This window comes from Vicugna pacos, chromosome 26 (assembly GCF_048564905.1).
Source record: "Vicugna pacos chromosome 26, VicPac4, whole genome shotgun sequence".
NCBI classification, from domain to species: domain Eukaryota; kingdom Metazoa; phylum Chordata; class Mammalia; order Artiodactyla; family Camelidae; genus Vicugna; species Vicugna pacos.
The window spans coordinates 4,227,782-4,246,924 of NC_133012.1; the positions used below are offsets into that span (position 1 = coordinate 4,227,782).

Sequence of the window (19,143 nt, forward strand, 5' to 3'; positions counted from 1 at the left end):
ACATTTTCCAAGTTCTTTAATTTATCTGTTGTTTGTATCACTATATTTTGAACTCCTCGGGAAGGGACTTTGTCTCTATTCCATTTGCACCATCCTAGCCTCAGTCTCCATGGGACTGCAGAGCTTGGTCTGCATGCAGTGATGCTCATTAAACATTTGCATTTTGGGAGATCTTACTAGTAAATCATTTAGAACAGTGGTCCACAAAATGTGGTCCAAAAACTGGGGTTTCCTAAGACCCTTGCAGGATGTCCCTGAGGTCAACATGAGTATCACCATCGTATTAAAGTGTAATTTGCATTTTCTGCTTGTTGAAATTTGTGGAAACACTTGTGGAAAGTGTTGCAACTTGGACCAAAGAGGCAAAAGCCAAGGGGGAAAAACCACAGGTTCCTTAGTCCAAATCAAGGCAACGGCAGTGCTGGACTAGAAGTCGGCATAACTGCAGCACACTCGTCATGGTAAAAAAAAAAACCCAGAAATGTCAGTTGCACTCAAGACTGTCCTAGTGGAAGTTTTAGAAATTATGGATTGTATTAATTGTCAATCTTTGAGTACACATCTTTTGAATATCCTGTGTGATATGAAGTGGGAATGACACACGGAAGACTTCTGTCCATACCAATGTACAAAGGTTGTCTTAAAGAAAAGCACTTGTACAGTTGTTTGAGTTGTGCACTGACCTACTGCTATTTTCACAGAATGCTATTTTTACTTGATTAAAGGGCTGGTAGACAAACTACTCTTTGAAAAAATGACTATTCAGATTTAAATATTTGGGGGGATGTTTTCTTAAAATTGAGTGGAATAAGCCTGCCATTTCAAGGAATACAACTACCGTATTTTTTTTTTGTCAGTAATAACATTTAAGCATTCAAGTGAAAATTAGAATTTGGGAAAATTGGCATCTATCATAATGAACTTGACAGCTTCCCAAACCTTAAAGACTTTCCTGATGAGATGGTTGAGATTAATGAATGTTCTTTTCTGGATATTGTATAATGAAATTTGTCAGAAGTTGAAAGATCTGTATAATTCAGTGAACTGTCCTCTGCATGATCAATGCTTGTTGTTAGGGAGTCATTGATGGGGAGAAGAGTTATTCAAAGTGCTAGATAGACCAACGGAATTTATTATTACCAAGTACAAAAAATTCACTGATACGGTTTCAGACTTCACATTGCAACTAACCTCTAAGAATTTGCCCCTGGTCAAAGTTTGGTGCAATATATGTAAAACAATGCCACTCTCCATGGTAATTTATTTCAAATATAGTTTTTGAAAATAAACCTTATATTGTAAACTAATTTCACATTTATAAAAAAGTTGCAAACATAGCACAAAGAATTTCTGTGTACTCTTCATTCCATTTTCCCGGACGTTGACATTGGGGATATAGGGTTAGAGTTGGAGTGCATTTATTAAATCTAGGAAATTAACATTTAGAAATTATTATTAACATTAACATAATTATTCATGTCAGTATACAACATTAACTAACCGACAGACTTTATTTGGATGTCACCAGTCTTTCTGTTAATGTCCTCTTTCTGTTCCAGGATCCAGTCTAAGAGCCCACTTTGCATTTAGAATATAGTCGGTTTTAATATAAATACATTATATAGGTGAACATGTCATGGTTTGTTATTGTTATTTTAAATGGCATTAATGCACATTAAAAAATTCTCAGCTTTGCTTTCTACCACATTCAGTATTGATGAACGTGACCCACACAAACAAAAGCCCTTTGGACCCTCAACAATTTTTCAGTGTGTAAAGGGGTCCTGAGAGCAGAATGTTTGAGAGCTGTTGACCTAACATACTCTGTAGGAGAGAGAGGTTCAGATTGGCAGATGGATCGGCGGTGAGGATCGTCAAAAGACTGAGGGTTTGCATAACATCTCCGGAGAGTTGATTCCCTCCCCCTCCCCGGGTGCCATCTTTACACATACATGAGTGTGCGAAACTAAATTCAGGGAGGAGGCACCTGGGTCCCGGAGGCAGCACTGGATTGAGCCATTTAGTTGGCCGGTGAATGTTGAGTAGCTATTATGTGCTGGGGGCATTCAAGGCCCTGGAGATACAGGGGTCCATACGACAGAGAAAGTCTCTAGCTAAAGTGCTTAAATTATCTCGGGGGGAGTTAGACAACAAAGACACAGACAAAGACATGACATCACTTTCTGAACTGGTCATGCACAAAAACAGAGAAAAGAGGGTGCTGTCATAGAGAGCAAAGTCAATGATTGGGGAGTGGGTGGGTGCACATAGCAGGAGCAGGTGGGTCACATCTGGGAGAAGGCGGCCAGGCAGAAGGTCTCTGGTGGATGAAAGTTCCAAGTAGGAGCTTGGTGCTTTTAAGTGGATGGAGGGAAGGCCCGGTGAGGCTGGAGGGTGTGAGTGAGGAGGAGAGGAGAGGGAGATGTGGCTGGGGAGGGAGGCAAGGTCTGCACCAGGTAGGGCTCCTGGGCTGGGGAGGGGGTTTGGGTTTTATTCTCGTTGCCTGGGAAGCTTTGCTGGGCTTCCAGCAGGCAAACGGCAGTATCTGATTAGCGAGTGAGATCACCCGCGAAGGATGGGCTATCAGATGGCAAGTTGCAGGCTGGGAGAGCAGGGAGGTGCTTTGCAGGAGCCCAGGTGAGAGATGATGGAGACTTAGGCTGCAGGTGTCCTGTGGGACGGTAAGACACTGCCTGATTCAGGATCTGTTTTTGAGTTAGAAGCAGCACGTCTTGCTAATAGATGGGATGTGTGTGGGAGCAAAGAGCAATGGAGGAGGGACCTTAGGTTTCTGTCTGGAGCAGCTGGGCGAGTGCTGGTGCCACTTACTGAGATGGGGAGCCCTGGAGGGCAGTGAACTCACAGATGGTGTTCAGTTATTCTCTTTGAATTTGAGTTAGGTTTGAGCCCTGTTGGATAGCCAAGCATATAAACTACAGTTTAATTGAACAGATAATGACCAAATATCTACTCTGTGCAAGACACTGATCTAGGTGTTAAAGGATTTCCTGATGAATGAGACTCACACACACAATCATGTGTCTCCGTCTCTCTTGTCACAGTGCTTTGGAAGCCGAAAAGATGGAGTGAGTAATGCCATCTGGGTGACTTATCCTCTTCCGACCCCATTTTTAGGAATATGTTGAGAATGACTAAAGCGTGGGAGAATCCAGGAGTCAGAGTAAGTGTGTGGTCTTTAGAGGACCGGTGACATGACTGGGTAACTGTTTGGCAATTTGGGGGACCCCAAAAGATATAAATATGATGTGTCTTTCTCTGGAGAATGTAATCATCTCTTTCTCCTGGGAAATTTCCCAACATTTCATCTCACTCCTCCGTCCTGTACTGTGGGAGAGAGGTGGGCGAAGACACATCTTTACTCATAAATATATTACGAGGAAATAACACAGGAAAGCAGAAAAGAAGGCTCTTCCATGTGGAGTGTCTGACCGTGCTTGCTTGGCTTCAAGATGATGAAAATAGGGCAGTTGGGGGTTGGAAGTGGTCTCTGGTCAGCCTTGGCCAGTGTGGGTCAGGGGAAAAGACTGATGGGTTGAGCGTCTTCCTCCCCACCTACTTTCTAGATCTGCAGGCTGGCTTCTCTGGCTCTCTAGGCAGCTGTGCCACCTGACCTGGCAACTTGTGATGCCAGCATGGGGTGGTACTCGCCAGCCCGCCAGCAGCACGCCCTCCGGCCTTGATCACTATCTGCCAGGAGCAGAGAGCTGTGACCTGCTGGGGATCCCTTCCCCCCACCGCGCTGTCCTTGGTGCTGAATCTGGAGAAGCTGACTTTGTTTCTGGGATCAGGAATCTGAGTGAAGGGACTTCTGAATGGAGGAGAGGACTGGATGGAGAATGATACAACCCCCCACTGGCCTCCCCCGAGCAGTAATGTTATTCATAGTAATAAATATAACAGTAGCTACCATTTATTTAATTCCTACTCTGCACCAAGATTTTAGGGACTTTACGTTCTTTGTTCTCACAGTAATACGATGTTATTATTAGCCCTTTTTTAGTGAGGAGTAAACTGAGACTCAGTGATTAAATAACTCCCCCATGTTTTGTAACTCTGCAAATGGCAATGCCAGTCTTCACACTTTTTTCTTTAATTTTTAAAAAATTTTGTAAAAATTATTTTTTATTGAGGTATAGCTGATTGACAGTATTATATACGTTTCAGGTGTACAACACAGTGATTTGCAATTTCTAAAGATTTTATACTCCACTTAAAGTTATTATAAATGTTAGCTATGTTCCCTGTGCTGTACAATATGCCCTTGTACTTTATTTATCTTATACATAGTAGTTTGTATCTCTTAATCTTGTACCCCTGTTTTTTCCTCCTGCCTTCCCTCACCCCATTGGCAGCCACTAATTTGTTCTCTAAACCAGTGAGCCTGTTTCTTTTTTGTTATATTCACTAGTTTGTCTTACTTTTTGGATTCCATATATAAGTGATGTCTTTCAGTACTTGTCTTTCTCTATCTGGCTAATTTCACTTAGCATAATAGCCTCCAAGTCCACCCATGTGGTTGCAAATGGCATTATTTCATTCTTTTTTTTGGCTGAATAATATTCCATTGTATAAATATACCATGTCTTCTTTATTCAATCATCTGTCGATGGACATTTAGGTTGCTTCCACATCTTGGCTGTTGTAAATAGCGCTGCTGTGAACACTGGGGTGCACGTATCTTTCTGAATTACAGGTTTCTGCTTTCTTTGGATAAATGCCCAGGACTGGAATTGCTGGGTCACCTTGATGTCCCCAAGCTTGTGCTTTTCCTTCTGTAGAATATACTGCTGTCTGACTCGTGTCTATCTCACCAACTACTTTTCTCCAAAAGGTTCAGTTGGCTTAGATTCCTCCAATGAACTGAAAATAATCACTACTTTTTTGGGTGGCGGTGTTGGTGGTGATTTTAGTGCAAGTGCTTTGTTGCGTTTCTGGGAATACTCAGGGGTGTTACTCAGGTGATGGGTGGACACAGGTCCTGAGTGCAGAGCCTGGGGTCACGGAGTAGAAAGCATGACATCCATGTAGGGGGGATGGTTCCCCTTCTGCTAGGCTGTCGTTTTTACAGCCAAGGAAGAGCTGCTTTGGGCTGAATCATTGCCCTCTTGGTCTCACCCTTTGAAGCCCTTCCCTTCGTTTCTCGAGCCTGTCTGATTTCATTTCCCTCTGCTTGGGTTAACATTTCTTTCCCAGGATGGCTGATGGCAGGAGGAGGTAGACAGAACGGGCACCTGAATCCGGAATTCCAGCAGGTAAACCTCTCCTCTTTTTCAAAACTACCCACTGCTAGGAGGTTTCCTGGCCCCTGGGCTTCTGAGGAAAAGTCTGGGGCTTAGATTAGAGGCCATATCACGTGTGCCTTTGGAACAGTTTCCACTTACTCCTTGGGTGAGTTAGTGCTCTCTGGAGGCCAGGAAGGGCTGACCTTGGCTCTTCTTGTCAGAGCTCTGCGGGCCCCGGGCTTCATTTAAGGAGGTTCAGCCCGTATCTGCTGGACAGACGTGAGCTGCCTCCTTAGAGGCGATGCGAGGGTGAGCTCCCAGGACAGAAGGCACCTCTGGAGATGCCTTTGTTTGCTTCCAACTCAGTTACAGAGACTATATGTTATTCGGGGAAGGACATTCTCCTTGTAATTGTCCCAGCAGTGGAGGTCCTTGGGAAAGCAAGTCATGACATGTGAGGCCAGCTGGTGGCCTCGGGCCTCCAGCACCTGCTAGAGGCTTGTAAGAGGACTGAGTGAGCTCCTCTTACGGAGAGAACAGTGTGGAAATTTCCCCAGAGCACCACCTGCCCTCACACCACCTGCCCTTCTCTGTCCTTCCTTGGTGCCCCTGCTTTAACCAGAGAGACTAAATTGCTTTGGGAGCCAGCCAAGCTCTCCCTTTGTGTCCTCAGAGTCGCAGGGAGGAGGCAGGGATAATGCGAGGGGGACATCGATCAGCGCCTCATGCCTTGCACAGTGTCTCACATCTAACGTGCTGTTTAATTGTCATGGCACCTTCGTGTGCTAAGCAGGGTGCACACAACTATACCCATTTCCCAGATGGAGACACTGAAACTTACCAGGGTGTTTTCTCCCAAGTGACTGGATCGTTGTAGTTTTTTCTTTTTCGTAAAGAGTTGGGAAAGAGGGCTGCCTTTACAAGCCAAACAGAATTCCTTGAACTTCCGCTTTAAGTTTTCCCTTTAAAACGAAGACCTTCCTGGACCCTTTTCTCTCCTCGAAAGGTTAAAAGAATGGGATCAGCCCTCCCTGAGAGGTCAGCCTCCAACACTTTTCCTGCAGCCCCGCGGATTCATCCCACCAGGTCCCCACTTGGGCTGCACCCACCCCCGCTCCCGCAGCTCCAGATGTGGAGGCGGGTGCTCGTGGAAATGGGGAAGCTGAGGGTGAGTGAGGCCAAACATCGCTGCCTTTGCTCGTTAACGGTATTCACCATTTATCAAAGGAAATGAAAAACAAACAGTGCAGGGTTTTAATTACTCGGCATCAGGGAGGTGATCAAACACCCGGTGACTTTAATTATGGAATCCAGAGGCAGGCGGCTCCGAGGTGGCCGCTGCAGCCCAGCCCCTGGGAAGCCCCTCCCGCCGTGGAACCATTCTCCGTGGCCCCCAGACCCGTGCTCCGGGACACGTGTTCTCCCTTTGTGTTCCAGAAGCGTATAGGGAAATGGAGGGTTTGGACTTCTTGTTTGGAAGATTGGAGATCCAGCTGAGTGAGGGGTTGGGGCAATGGTGGGATGGATTCAGGAGAGAGAAATATGTAAAAGGCTGTAAGAAAAGAAAACAAATGTGAGTGGGGAGCCCATTTGGAAGAAGCTCACAGAGCGGCTGTGTCCCAGGGCTCAGCCAGAGCCGGCGGGCAGGTGGACCATTCGCACACCTTTGGCAGAGGGACTTGCTCTTTCTCTGGTGCCTCCGCAAGGCCACTGAGGAGCTGCTCTCTCCAGGCTTTGAAAGAGGCTGAGGTCCAAATGCTGGGATTCCAGGATCCACAGATGAGGTGAGGCCTGCATCTTCCCTGCGTGGTACCCAGATGTCAGGTGGCCAGTCCCGCTTTTTCACATCTGGCCTCCTTTTGGGGCTGGTCCTAATTGATGTTCCGTTCTATCCTTGTTCAACACAATTTCACCCTCACTGCTCCCTCCAACTTCATTGTTAGTATTTTTTAAACTAGCAAGTGTATTTAGCCTGTGAGGTTGAAAGCTTGCCTACCAGGTTCCCTGAGATTCCTCGGGCAGTGAACACGGGTTCCACCATGTTCTCCCGGCAATCTTGCGGAGTCAGGATGCTCTTGTCTGAAAACGAGCAACTGACTTGCCTGCAGTCAAACTACAGGACGCAGCTCTGTTTTCAGAAGCTGCCACAGCCCGCAGGTCTGATGGAACATCTCGCCCACTGCACCAAGGCTGCGTTACCTTCCAGAAGCAGCGGAGTTGCCAGCTGGCACGCGGCATCTGGGAGAGACCTGAAACACCAGGGCAAGGTGTCTACAACCGCCTGGAGATACCCACTAGTAACTGTTAACTTTGTGTCCTCTTCCCGAGTGGCGGATCTCGAAACGAGACTATTTGCTCTGGAGAAGCCAAGCTTTTTGGAAATGATAATGAAGAGGCTGAAAATGTTCTGTTTGATGCTGTTTGGCTGTATTGATCTGGGAAGAAGCCCAGGGCGTCCCTACACTTCTCTCAGGAGATGAGCCACGTCTCAGGGAAATAGGGGAACTGAACGAATTGAAAGGTGAGGCTCTGAAGGGCTGGGGATGTGATGTTAATCGGTGATGGATGCTCAGCTCAGAGCCTCACTCAGGACCTGCAGGCACGTTCCCTGGGACCAGTTCTGAAGCATCCCCTCCTCCGATGCACAGAGCATTCAGTGTCTTTGCTTTTTGTCTCACTGATGCTGACGTCACCCCAGGGACCACTCTCCTGGAAGAACCCTGTTAATTCTGCTCACAGCAAAGCGACAGGTGCCCGAGTTCTGGCCCTGACCTGCCACCATGCGTGACCCAAGGCAAGCCCCTTAATTCCTCTGGGCCCCGTTTTGTCCTCTGTCAGGTGTGGGGTCAAGAAACTTTTACTCCCCCAAAAGAGTTGAAAACGCGATGCGCTATGCGAGATCACTTCGGAGAGTCAGGAAGCTGTGTTGCCAATGCGAGGCCAGCTCTTACTTCATTTAACTCCTGTGTTTTCTTTCCCGATTCCCTGTCTTCACTTGTCAGGTCTGCTGGTTGTTTCCTCGGGTGTTTGTCAGAGGCCCCTGGGTTGGAAGAGATGGGTGGTGGCATTGGCTGCGCTTCTGCTGAGTTACTCCAGCGCCAGTTCTGTGAGTCCTGGTTGTCTGGTATACACAGCTCGTAAACCTGAGGGGAAGGAAGGAAGGAAGGGATAGATCCTGAAAATTGGCACATGGTCCTGCTAGGTTTATTTTCCAGTCCTGCCCCAAATTGCCCAACCAAACAGAAATCAAAGTCGGCAGCAAATCCATTCACCTGATTTTTACTTTGCTGGTCGTTCTAGAGGTGGTCTCTGTTTGAGCCTCTTTGATCACCAGGGTGTGTTGTGGTGACTTGCAGGCACAAATTCCCCAGAACGAAGACAAGTAACAGACTCAGGGTGTGACCCTGAGCTCGTAGAGTTGGCAGCTGTTGAATAAATGATGCGCTTCTGTGGACTGACCATCGAGAATGTTGAAGGCTGGGAAGGTGCCAAGGACCTGGAGATAAAAAGCTGAAATATTTAGAACTTGCCGCTGCTTTGGAAAGATCAGAGGAAAGGTTTTAGCCCAGCAGGTGGAGGGGTGTCCATGCCATGAGCAAGCCTTCTGCTCCCCGGCAAAATGGACATTACACTAGTCTGTACATCACCTCCCTCCCAGCTTTGCTCTGTTTTCCAGCACACGAATGCCACCTGGCCATGAGTAGGACCCAGGGGTCTGTGACATCGGGCTGGGTCCTGATCCAGCCACACCTGGGAAATGATACATTCGGGGCTTTTGTCAGGGGGCTGTGGAGTTCAGCTGGGGACTGGAGAGGTTAGCCACATGAATGTGATGGAATGAGGGGTCTGGTTCCAATTTGCAGTCAAGATCCCAGCTGTAGGGGTGCTTTGAGATGATTCAGTTCACAATTTGGGGTGGGTTGGGAGGAAACCCAAATTGTTTCCTGGCTTTGTCTTTCTGCCCACAGCTCCAATTTCAGGGCTGCCGCTGTTCCGGAGGAGTCTTTAAAAAAATGTATTTTAAAATACCATGTAGGACTCTGGTTGCCTGAAGACCAGCCAGGGACCAACCAGATTGGAGCTCTGTAATGACTACCTTCCTCTGGCAGAGATTTACAGTGGATTAAGTGATTATATGTGTCTAATTGCTGTGAACTCCCTTTATGACCCTGGCAGGTGAAGACAGCTTGTAAATTACGGCTTTCTCCTGACCCCCAAGTCACATGCCGCAGCCCGGGCAGATCTGCGACCAAACCCGACAGGCGGCAGCTGCGACTGGCCAGGTCTTTCCTGACCGTGAGAGCTGGAATTCTGTCAGAGCCTCAAATTCTCTCTCCTTTTGGCAAGTGCAAAGGAAGGAACAGAGCTGGAAGGTTTTAACAGGGCTCGGAAGACCCTTAGAGCAAATGCTGAAACAATAGTTGATTTAAAAGCTCTGGGAAGATGGCTGGACCTGGAGGCAGGAGACGCGGATTTGAGTTCCTGCTCTGTCTGTGTTAGTTCTGTGGACCTTACGCCAGCCTACCCTTGGGCATGTCCCATGGGCTTTCTGTAACCGTCCCCCAGGGCCGTACTGTTGTGAGGGCTCTATACATAAAGTGCTTGCTCCGTACGTCAGTTCCTGAGCGGTCAAGGTGTCGCAGGACCGTGCTGTTTCCGAAGGCTCTAGGAGAGGACATTTCCTTGTTTCTTCCAGCTCTGGTGGTTTCCAGCATCCTTGGTTTGCTGATTGCTTCACTCCGATCTCTGCTTCTGTTTTCACGTGGCCACCTCCCCGTTGGTTCAAGTTCCTTCTTCTTATAAGGACACCAGTTATTGAATTAAGACCCACATACGCCAGGAGTGTTATGTATATGTGTATACAGGGAGCTGGGAGGATCTAGAAAGGGGCCCCTAACCCAGCTTGGGTGAGAAGCGAGGACCACGTCCCAGGGAGGTGATCCCTAATGCGTGGCTCAGCGGGATGATGGGGAGCGGAGAACACAGTCTAGCCTTTAACAAGCTGGGGGTTGCTTGCTTTAACCATGCTGTCTGCGACGCGTGGCAAGCCTTTGGGGTGGCTGGGATTTGTTGGCTAGTGTAGCAGGAGCAGCCTCTCCTGGTCCCCAGCTGCATTCACATTGCAGTGGACTTAGCACTTGTTCAGGCTTCAAACTGGGTTCTCATCACACACCGTAAGAGCAGCTAGGTCCTGGAGGAAAGCCAGTCAGTCATGGGGCCAGGTCTGCTTCTGGTGTGCTCACTGCCAAGACACGTGGCCGCGTACTATGTTTTACCCAAGGATCCCACGGATGGGGGGTCTAATGACATCTCCCAGGAACGTCTCTTACCTTGGGACAAAAATAACCTGTACTGTCTTTTCTTGGCCCAATGACGCGAGCCTTCAATGGATTTGATTGTATACAGTTTGCATTTCGTGGGACTCCGTAGAAGATGAGTGCCAAGGAACTCCCCCGGGTGCCAGGTGGCTTGAAATATCTCATTAGGAATAACTGTGTGGGAAGAAACAATATTTTTAGCAGTGGGTAGGAAGTGTTACTGCAGTGTGACTTATTTGACATTATGGAACTTGGAATCATCAGTTCAAGTCGGATGGTGCGATAGTAACTGTAACCACATCGGAGACCACAGATCAAAAGATCGGGAGATGGGGGCTGGCACCAGCGCATCTCTCTGTCTTTTGCTTATTTTGAAATAGTACCAAGCCTCTCCCAGGAGACAGTGTTGCTAGAGACAATTCTTGGCCTCAGGTTGCACGAATGTTACTCTGAGGAAGAATTGGGCTTCTGGAGGAGTTCTGGGGCTTTGGGAATTGATCTGGTCTCTGAATTTCCGATGAGGTGGGGTCCAGAGTGAGGCTGGCTTCCCGAGGAATCATGAGAGAAGCAAGGTTGGGGTGCAGGTTTGCCCGGAGGCGGGCTTTGCAGAGCTCCGTACTTGGGAAGTTTGGCAGGAGTGGCGTCTGGGATGGACACAGTGGAAGGGTCAGGACGGAAGCTGGGGAGGCCGGGGCTGAAATGACCTATGACAGTTGCCCCATGCTGGGCTACAGTGGCTGATCTTTTCTGCCTTGCATCCTTCAGCCACTGGGCGTGGGCCACCCTGGGTAGGAGTGTGACTGTGGGCAGGGTGACTCTGCCGCAGAGGCCACTGCCGATGAGAGGATGGCTAAAGCCCGAAAGCCAACTCCACCCCCAGCAGCTGGGTCAGGAAGCTCTGCCCAGAAAGGGCATCTGGACCGCGAATCTTCTAGTCCGTTCACCCCAGGAAATCCCAGGTACCCATTTCGCTGTGGGTTGGGACCCCTCCGTCAGGAAGCAGGTCGCGGCCCATCGACGTGGGGGACTGGCCTCTTACTTCTGGGCGCTGAGAAATTGGATTGCTGCTCGCGATGGGAACACAGCTGGTGTGGATGGAGTTACTACTTAAACCCACTTCCCTCCCGCTTTGACCCGACACCCGCCCAGCTCACAGATCCCTGGGCGGGGCGTTCTCATTTCTGACAAAATAACTCACCTCCACAATCCGAGAATCCCCTCTTCTCCCTCTCGGGTCCGATCTGGAAGGTGGACTTTATTGGGCATCTCGGCATTGCTGGCTCCCCCAGTGTCTGGTTTTTCCCCCTAAATTTAAAAGGGTGACTTTGGCTCCTCTCTGCACAAAGTGACTTGTAAAAGGAAGACAGTAGCATTCTGGATGGGTGGCGAAGTGTAGGGAAAGGACGCCACTGTGGGAGCTGGGGTCCCCAGTTTGCCTTTGCTAGCAGGGAGAGCGTGGGTGAGTGCCAGCATCTCCCCGGTGTCTCCTCTGTTTCGTGTGAGTGTGGAGGATGAGGTCAGGTGGCCTGAAGCTCCTTTCTAGTGTTACTTTTTCCTTATTCCTGTCCCTGCCATGAGAGGTGATCTCTCTTGCTCTCCCGTCCTCCCAGCAGGATAGGTGGCAGGACTGAGAAACTCCCTGACAGCCTGGGGACAGGGGTACCCCCACAGCAGAACAAATGGTGGGGGGCATTCAGAAGGGCATCACACAACCTGTACTTGATACACCCCTCTTTTCTCCCCAAAGCCACAAACTGCTCAGCCAGATGATGAATCTACGTTCGTATAGTTTCCTTTCCTGGAAACTGCCCAACCCCAGCTCACATCAGCTGAAAAGACCAGAAGAATTGATTTGGGGCAAGAATTTGAAAGTGTAACTACATTAAGAGCGGGAGCGGTGAGATGTGCGCTTCTTCCCAACATCAGGTCTGTTGCCAGATGGCCAAGCTGTCGTTTCTGGCGAGGTACCAAGGCCCTGATGCCCTGACGGGAGGCCCTTGCTCGTTACCGGGCATCCCAGTGGTCATGACCATCTGCTCGCCACCCCCACCCCTCCAAGAAGACAGAGCAGATTGTGCGAGACACCAGCAGCAGCGTGCTGGGGTGAGTAGGATGAATGAGCTCAAAACGGAGGGAAATAGAGTGACTTTCCTAGAATTTGCTACTGGTATTTGAACAGGGGATAAAATAACCCAGAAAGGTATTTCTAGTCAGTGTATTGATACCCAGGCTTTGTCCTAAAATGGTGTGATAACTTTTCCATACATGGCTTGACTTTAGACCCCATAAAACCACATCTGTTCAGATGAGGAAGAGCTGGGTGGCTCTAAATAAGCATTCTCAGGGAGGCCTTGGCTGTGTAATTCCATCACCCAGAGCACTGAACAGAAGAGACAATGAAAAGCCAAATCTCTCAAGGTTAAGACCCTTGAAAGTCTGGCATTTTCCAGCTCCCTCTCAAAGCACGTAAGGGGTTTAACTGGTCGAAAGCATGCTTCCGGGTAACTGTTTTCCAGTCCTGTGACGCTACGAGTGTTTGAGTGGAGTTAGTTAAGGTAGTGCTGGCCAATCCCTGGGATCACAGTGGTGGCTCAGTGCGTTAGAAGTTTCTCTCTCCATCACATAATGTTCTGTGGGCACCAGATGTGGGGGACCTGGGGCTCTACTCCGTGGGGTCATTCTAGAACTCAGGGCTTTCGGAAGTTTCACTTCCTCAACACGTGGCTTCCAAGGGGCACTAGGGCACCATGGGGTCTGACCCTCCGCAGGGAGGGCAGGTGGAAGGTGGTGTGGCAGCAGGGCCAGCCTAGAAGTGTGCGCGTTGCTTTTGCCGCCATGGCTTTGGCTGGAGCTCAGCACACGGCACACTAACTGCAGGAGAGGATGAGAAATTCAGATTATTTTTTGTGGCTGGGAGAAGGAAGAAAATACAGCTATGTGTCTGCTACAGAGAGTGTGGAGGATTCATTTCTGGAAAATTCTGTCTCATCATTAGTGCATGGATGGTATCTGTCTGTCTGTCTGTCTGTCTGTCTGTCTACCTATCTATCTACCTATCTACCTGTCTGTCTGTCTGTCTATCTATCTATCTATCTATCTATCTATCTATCTATCTATCTATCTATCTATCTATCTATCTATCTACATATCTATCTATCTAATCTATCTATCTACCTGTCTGTCTGTCTATCTATCTATCTATCTATCATCGTCATCATCATCTTCCTCACTGTCATGTACCGTCTTTAATAACAGAACACCCTACAACACCTTCCAAAGCAAAGTTGAGATCTGTCTACAACTTGTCTCCAGTCACGTAAGTCCCTCATCCTGCCCGTGGGAAGTAATCACCATCCTGAATCCTGTCCTCATTTTTTTCCAAACATCTTCAGAGTTGTATCTCACCTACATGTCTCCTCAAGACGTCTGTATTTTTATCTTAGCTGTTTTTGACTCTAGAGGAAGGATCCTGTGTGCGTACTCTCTGATTTTTTCCATGGAAACATTAGATCCGCCGTGATTCCTCCCTATTCGGCTGTGCTACTGTCCCCATTCGTGTCGCGACTCTGCCTCGATGTATCCATGCCCTCCCCTGCAGGTTCACGTTGGGTGAATTGCAGGTTTTGCTATTTGAACAACGCTGCGACAGTCATCTCTCACGCACCTCGTGTTGTGTACTGAGCATGACGCTTTCTTGCCTGGAAACCAGGAGTGCAGTTGCTGAGCTTCCTAGCTTGGCTGAACTTGCCACCGTTCCTCCTGTCAAAAATGTACTTGTGTCTGTACCTCCATCCGCACTCGATAGAGTCAGATATTGCAACGTTTCAATTCTCGTGTCTTCCCATCTTGGCTACTCCAGATACTGTTACCCGGACTCTACCATTTTTTGCTGATTTTAGGAAAAGCCGCACACAAATCGAGACGAAACAGGAATCCCCAGAGAAACCAAGCCAGGTTAGCACTCTGGGTGGGCTGAGGATGTCTACAGCAGCCTCGGTGGGTGGATTAGAATAAAAGCGACCGTTTTCCCCTTGGCAGCTCGGTCGGGCTCGTCTGCACCCTCTCCTGCAGCGGGATACAGGTGCAGGACTGTGCCTCCAAGCCCTGGATGTGATAACCGCCTTCCAGTCCGCCCTCGATCTGTCTGGCTCGGGCGTGGCGGTCTTGTAAAGATCAATCATGTAAACAGGTTCCAGGAATGGAATACTTCTTTATAAACTGTAGTTTCGAAAGCTTGTCTCCGCCGTTAAAAAGAAAGATGGTGTTGTCTTTCAGCTTGTTAAGAAAATCCACCCGTTTGGAGGGTGCACCTGCTCCTTCCAGGCAGCAGGCACGTTGGGAAGCCGGGATCCACACTGGCTGTCTTCCTTCAAGTGGTGGGGGAGGGCGGAGTCTCTTCTTTTAAGATGTGAGGCGCTTTCCCACCTGGGTGCACAGCCCTTTAGTTTGATGGAGAGAGCGACAAAACATAAGGAGGACGTCCTGCTCCCCCATGTCTTCTCCTCCCCTCTCCTCCTCTTTGTGGATTAGTGATTTGTTTGTTTCTTTGTTTGCTTCTCTCTGCCCCTGGCTTTCCTCCTGTGATGGGGGCTCTGTATTTGCTCAGACCTGAAGGGCTAACCCAGTGGACAGTCCATGCTCTCCATACACCGTTCATGTCTCCCTCCCCGGGGAGGGCAGAAAGAGAAAGACAATGCTCTGACCCCTGGTGACTGGCAGGGATGCCGGAGTTTCCCCACTAATAATAAAAGCCAATGGCGTCTTCCCTGGCCACAATGCTATGTCACACCTTCCAGACCCATCAGCTGGGGACAGTTGGGTTCACTGCCTGTTAGTCCAGCCACCTTGGGCTCTCCCCACAGCGGCCCCCCAGAGGGCCTTCTGGAAACCCAGACAGAAGGGCCTTCACCTTTTGGAACACCTGCCAGCCCCGCTCATCTCCTCCTGCATCCCCCATCTCAACAGTAGGGTGGAGGCAAAGGTCCAGCACTGAAATCTTAGCAGGGACTGTCAAGCCACGGAGCAAGTAGAGAGGGAGGGTGGGAGGGCTGGAGCCACTGTTTACCAGCTGGTGTGAATGTTTTATTGATGTACAGAAGGAGACAGGAATCCTGGCCGTGTGTCTGCAGAATGGTGACTGCTGGATCCCAGGGTGTGAACCTTTCTCATGAGATCAGAACCTTGCTCACAGAGGCAAACCTAGTGCCAGAGCAGCGCCAGCACATAGTAACTTCTCAAAAAAGCCCACGTGATGAGGAAGAAGGGATACCCTAGGGAGGCTGTGGACTTGTGCAGGCCATTTGGTGAATTGCATCGAAAATCTGAGGCACTGGGGTTCTTGGACGCCGTGGGCTCCACTCAGCCCCCTGGGCTCTGTAATTCAGACTCACGCATTCAGACAAGGCACAGGGTCTGGTGGCAAGGAGCCCAGCCCGCACGGCTCCGCAGAGGTGGCAGGCGCACAGGTGTGTGCCCTGAGGTTGGCCCCGGCTGGCGGGGGGCGTGTTTGCTGCGCTCCACGTGTCACCGGGCTCGCTGAGACTGTTGCACCACCCGGGGCCCAGGGTGAGGCGTGTGTGCCCACAGGGGCAGATGCCTCTGAGTCAGGATCACAGAGCCTGGTTTTCCAAGTGAAGAAAATGGTGTCATTAAAAGGCAATTATTCAAGCGGTGTGAGTCAGCTATGCAGCTTCTGGCAACGCCATGCAGGAGAGGAGAGTGGTGTGGAGAGTTTCTCTCTCTCCCTCCCTCTACCCTCACCCCCCTCTCTCTGTCTCTCCTGCATCAAAGCTCAGATTGGAAAGCAGAGCTTGCACCTGCATGTTATATGGTGAGGAGCCTGGACTGCCAGATTCCTTTCTCTGAGCATCATTAGGAAGGGGGAAGGCACCTTCTGATCAGAGAAAGCCTTCATCCCAAGAAACAGGGAACCAAAAGGTTCCTCAAGCTGGTGTGTACCTGATGCTCACCCCAAGCTCAGCCACTTCATGGAGGTTTAGGTCCCCTGTCTGGCCACCTCCGGGGTGTGGGGTGAAGGAAAGGAGAGTGTGCTGGGAGCTGGGTTCAGGCATCTGCTTCATCCAGGCTGCTCTGTGTGCACCCTGCACCCTTCCTCTCTCTGGTGCGGTTTCATGGGAGACCAACACGCTTTCCATTTCTGGAGCACTTTCTGTGGTTGTTTTTCATAAGGCTGCTTGGTCTGCTGTCACGGCAACCAGCCCTGTGTCCCCCTCCACGTGGGGGGAGGTGCGAGGGGACAAGACAGACCCTGCTTCCAGCCGGTCCACGAGGGCGCCTGTGCCTGTAAGGGCAGCAGGTGGGCGATCACTGTGGAGATGTTTGAAGAACCGTGGGCTAGTGTCCCAAATCTTTCTCATCTGTTGCCAGGGAGGCCAGCGGGGAAGGCGTTTTACGTGCCCCGGGAGGGCAGTGGCAGGGCGTGAAAGGGGACGGGAACAAAGATCCAGACCACAGCCACAGAAACACCAAACATGGGTTCCAGTTCAGGGCTGTTTTGCAAGTGGGCTAAAAGCTCAATCACAGAGAAGCAGAAACAGGGTTTATTTGTTCTGAGCTGAAAATGGACCAGCCCTGATTCTCATAGCTTTCCTCCTTCTGAGCAGTTTGACCTCGACCAATGTTGGTGAAGCAAAACAGTGACCATTCCCATAGCTGTTTGGATATGAATAATTTTGATTTTAAAATGTGACGGAATTTAAGTGACAGCGGTGTGCCTCCTGTCTGTTCACGTTCATAACCAGGGGAAGGTTCGTTTTAATTGGTGGCATTTTCAGTCAACCATTCAGCTGGTCAAAACTAAAAGAGACAGAGGTCCATTCTCTCTCCTTAATCTTGCGTGTGGTTCTGTCTATTTCTCTGCTTAAATATTTACAGCATCCATCCTGAAAATAAGAGTAATGATAATACAAAAATAATAATATTCATGACAGTGGTGATAGTGTCTGTTTCTGAGTGTCTGCCATATGCCACAGTCTTTGTTAGATGCTTTTAATCTACATCTTCTCTCATCATCGCTATGACTCTGGGAGAATGTTTTCCCCATTTCACAAATGAGGGAAGCAGGGCTCAGGGAGGATATATAACTTGCTCAAAATCTAGCTGGCAAGTGACCAAATCTGGATTTGAATTAATATCTTGCTCTTCTCTGAAGAGCCCCGCATGGGTTTTAGGATCTCTTTTAGCACCATTAGAAATGGAATGGAATGGAGAATGTTAACCTTGGCCAGGAAGCCTCAGGTTTCTTTGGGTTTTCAACCTGTGTTCCTGAGATCTGCTCTTGAGAAAGAATCAGAAAGGAGGGCTTCATAGCTGCATTTGAAAATCTTGAAAAAGGCCATTCGTGGCACCTGGAGAAGTGTGTTGGGTCCTGGCTGTCCTCTTTCTATTTGGGTCTTGAACTTTGCATCTCCTCTCTTCCGTGCATCTTGCTGCTTCTTCCTTTTATGTTGTAGAATCCCAAATTAGCCCCATCAGTGCCCTTTGTATATATCTCCTTAGACCTACTGATTGTAAGATTTTTCCTCTGTGCCAGGGGAACGAATTAGCTTCTGAGTTGGAACCCATTTCCCTACACTCTAATTCTCTCCACTCTTAAAATTTTCAACTCATATAGAACCCCCTTGAAGAATTCCCTGTCATAGCTCTTGTCTCTTCAAATCCTGTAGCACTTTTTACCAGCCGTATTACACCTGCTGCCTGTGACTTAGGTATTTGGTACACATCTCTTCTCACTCAATAGCTCATAAAGATTTGGAAAACAGGAGTTGTGCCTTCTGTTATCCCAGTGCGTCAGACATAATAGATGCTGGAGAACCATTACTGAATAAAACAAAAGCTCTCCCCCTCTATATTTTCTTGACTTCTTATACTGAGCTACACCTCTAAGTCTTACACTCACTGCTGCATGTTTAAATAGATCTGTTGCTATGTAGACACCTGGGACAGCAAATGAGACTCTGATCAGATTCCTGTTCTAACACTGCCTCCAACTCTACTCGGGGCCTTTTCCTGACTTAGAAGACAGGGAGCACTTTCCTCTGTGAATACTGAAGACTGATAGAGGGGTTATTCAGATCTTCCATGTTTGCTCTGGAACGTGCCAGGGTGGGGAATACTGAGGCCGCTTTCGGTCAGATCAGTTTCAAATCCAGGCAATCAGACTCCTTCCTTCTGCTCTCACCTCCCTCCTGTCACTGTCCGAGTGCCTCCGAGTTCAGTGCAGTCAGCGTGTTCTTAGGGTTGGGGTCACCACACAGTGGCTCCGATGGACAGTAGGACTGAACAGTGTCAGTGATGAATGGCCCAGCCCCATCTCTGCTCTATGATGATTCAGCACCATGGACAAGGCTAAGGAAAAGCAGCTTTTTCTCACCGTACTTCTGAAGGCCAGTGACTGAGTCCTATTCTAAACAGGCAGGAAGAGGGGAGTGAGTGGCAGCTGTCCCTCTTGGGAACTGAATTACAAATCAGACCCTCTGGTTGCCTAAAGTGACCTACACAGAGAGAGTTCTCTTTTCTCGGAGAAAAGGTCTCCTGCCCAAACCAGGCTGCCACTTGTCCAC

The 19,143-nt window shown here is 49.0% G+C and overlaps 1 protein-coding gene and 1 long non-coding RNA gene across 3 annotated transcripts in view; one reads left to right on the top strand and one right to left on the bottom strand.

The window, feature by feature from the left end:
- ZMAT4 (zinc finger matrin-type 4) overlaps nt 1-19,143 on the top strand; it is a 260,097-nt gene that overhangs the window by 13,019 nt on the left and 227,935 nt on the right. The window lies entirely within an intron of this gene.
- LOC140689581 (uncharacterized) lies at nt 7,649-8,879 on the bottom strand. The gene is made up of 2 exons (XR_012064617.1): nt 8,516-8,879; nt 7,649-8,386 (listed from the first exon to the last, which is right to left on the bottom strand). It is a non-coding gene; the product is annotated as an uncharacterized lncRNA (long non-coding RNA).